At 46.9% G+C, this 2,670-nt stretch overlaps 1 protein-coding gene across 1 annotated transcript in view; it reads right to left on the bottom strand.

Moving 5' to 3' along the window:
- Positions 1-2,670, bottom strand: part of LOC113215581 (uncharacterized) — a 9,374-nt gene that overhangs the window by 3,119 nt on the left and 3,585 nt on the right. The window lies entirely within an intron of this gene.

Consider the following 2,670-nt stretch of genomic DNA (forward strand, 5'->3'; position numbering starts at 1 on the left):
TCTTGACAAGACACAGAAGGAGACGTGAATGACCACGAGAGAACATTCGCTGTGTCGATCCGGGCCCGCCGGCTCCGCCACGCAACGCACTCTAAATGTAATGAGCCCTGCACGCGGCACGCAAGCTCCCAGTCAATAATATGCCGAGACGCATATTATGCGACACGCACCTGCTGTGTGCAGCGGTACCCGGTGTCAGTGCGACAGCAGTTTTACATCAGGTACCTACATGTCGGACCCGCGAAACGAGCGAGCGAGCAATATAGCGAAAGGCGGTGTCAGGTGGGATATAGTGCGGTATACATAGGTAAGCTCCCAGTCCTCTGTTGACAATTTGCAAACATAGAGTTGACTTGCATACGCAACTGTTAACAACGTTTCAAGGAATTCTCTAAAAAAAAGTTAGGGTAAGGGGCCCAGTAGTCGACAGTACACCAGTAGTCGACACTTTCAACTTTGCGATCGAATTCCCGCGAAGTAGTTAACGTTAGAGTCTCGGGCGTTTTGCCAGGCTTAGGCGCACTGTATTGAGATTACAATGAACCCATTGCCGATTCTGTGCCACCTCCGGGAGCCGGTAGGGAGCGCTTCGCAGAGAACACTGCTCGTCGCGTCACATCGAGCCATAATTTCTTAGCTCCGGAGTAGTGGGCAGGTGTTTGCTCGGAAGGTTCTGTGAGGCTGCCATTCGGCCGAGTGGTTCCGGAGGACGTTTGTGTTGTTGTCAAAGATATGTATTATCTTTCCCCATTTATGTTTTCGAAAATTTCGGTCAGGGGCGTAAATAATGGTGATGTCGACTACTGGGCCAGAAAAAGACACCTGTTCCAGTAGTCGACACTTACTTTATTTTGAGTGTGTGCTCCCGTCATACGGGCTTATTCCGACAACAAGGGCCCTTTGTCAACGTGAAATGTTGTTGGGATCGTGTGTCCTTAATTTTCTAGTTCGTAATACATCATGATGACATCAGTAAAGCACCAGGTGTCAATACTGTGCCGAATGATAGAGTTTGCTTTCAGTCGAGGGGTCGTCAACTTCGATATTCCTCCGTACACGGACTGATATTACCTCAAATATTACATTAATATTAGCCATATTACTGGTAATATTACCTCGATATTACACATTTTTCTAGTATTATGACGTCACAGCTTGAAAATTGGCTCAATATTACCAATATTATTTGTAATATTCAATATTCCTCCGTACACGGACAAGGAGAGTTGACGACCCCTCGCTTTCAGTGCCCCATTTGTGTAAAGCATTTCTCTGCGAACGTGCCCTGGTTGCCTGAGAAAAGTGTCAGCAGACACAATGGTCGAGGGGGGAGGGGGGGTTGGACCCCAATAGGGTGTTCCAGGCTATCTAAACCGGAAGTGAAAAAGAACAAACTCACTGATTTATCTGTTTCCGTCCGCCCAGTATGAGAAACTACCATGGCAGTTTGGTCCGATCCTAACCTCTCAAATATGAAGGGGAGCTCGAAACTGATCAGACAGTTTCTCACACCTGAAAGGCCTCGGAGGCACGTGATAAGCTCGACCAATCAGAGCCATTACGGAAACAGAGAGGTCAGTGAGTTTGTTCTTTTCCTACTTCCGTTTTAGATTGCCTGGAACACCCTCTTGCACCGCCGCAGTCGCGCCAGTCTGGGCGGCTGGCCGCTAGGGTGAAGTGCAAAACTGGGATTGAACAAGTATACCTGTAATAAAGTACTTCAAGATATCCCAAGCTTGCGACACAGTCCATTCTGACTCATTGTCTGACCTTCAACCCCTCTCTAAGGGTTCGAAGTTGGGTCATTGGTTTGGTCATTGAGGGCAATTGACACTTTTTACCCCCCTGGGCCGCCGTGGGCATAATCCCGGGAGCGGCTGTATGCGGTTCGGTGTGGAATTTATATAGGGATATAACTCAGGTGTGTCGATACGCTGTGCGATAACATCTTCAGCTTGCCCACAAGACATTTTTGGTAACAAACTAAGGTTTAATTACCAAGCTATTGCCGACACTTCCCGGTTTTCGTATGTCACATCGTGTCGTCCTATACATATACATTATTAGGTGCGCTTTGACGCAACAGAACTGTTTCGTTTTAGACTAATTGCGCTAAGAAAATTATTTTCCGAAATGTATTCAAAAAACGACGTTCTTTAGAACTAGAAAAAAATGTTTTTCACCATATTTCAAAAAAAGTCGCCTGAAGGCCGGAGAAGGTGAACAGCACCTCGCAAAGAGGGCCAAGAAGGACACCCCGATGGCCAAAAAGGCGACCGAGAGGCAGGGAAAGGATAGCCAGGCTGCAGGGACCAATCAGACATGGCAATCCGGGTAAAATAACAGAGTGTCGACTACTGGGCCAGGCAGTGTCGACTACTGGGCCAAAGGTGTCGACTACTGGGCCAATGAACGTTGTTCTTTGGTTTACATTTTTGTGTACAAAAATGTATTTTTTTCCATTTTCGACCTATGGGGCATAAAGTTTGATCCTTCCACTACACCCCCGAAATTTTTCCTTGACGCTACCGTACACCCTTGCTCCGTTGTAGGCAATTTTGAAAAGCCTTGCTCTTAAACTGTCGACTACTGGGCCCCTTACCCTACACTGCTCTTTGGTTAAGAAGAACTGATCTCGTAAATAGTAGCTAAGAAAGAAATCAGTATTAC

Source organism: Frankliniella occidentalis, unplaced genomic scaffold, assembly GCF_000697945.3.
Source record: "Frankliniella occidentalis isolate FOCC.00 unplaced genomic scaffold, Focc_3.1 Scaffold199, whole genome shotgun sequence".
Taxonomy (NCBI): domain Eukaryota; kingdom Metazoa; phylum Arthropoda; class Insecta; order Thysanoptera; family Thripidae; genus Frankliniella; species Frankliniella occidentalis.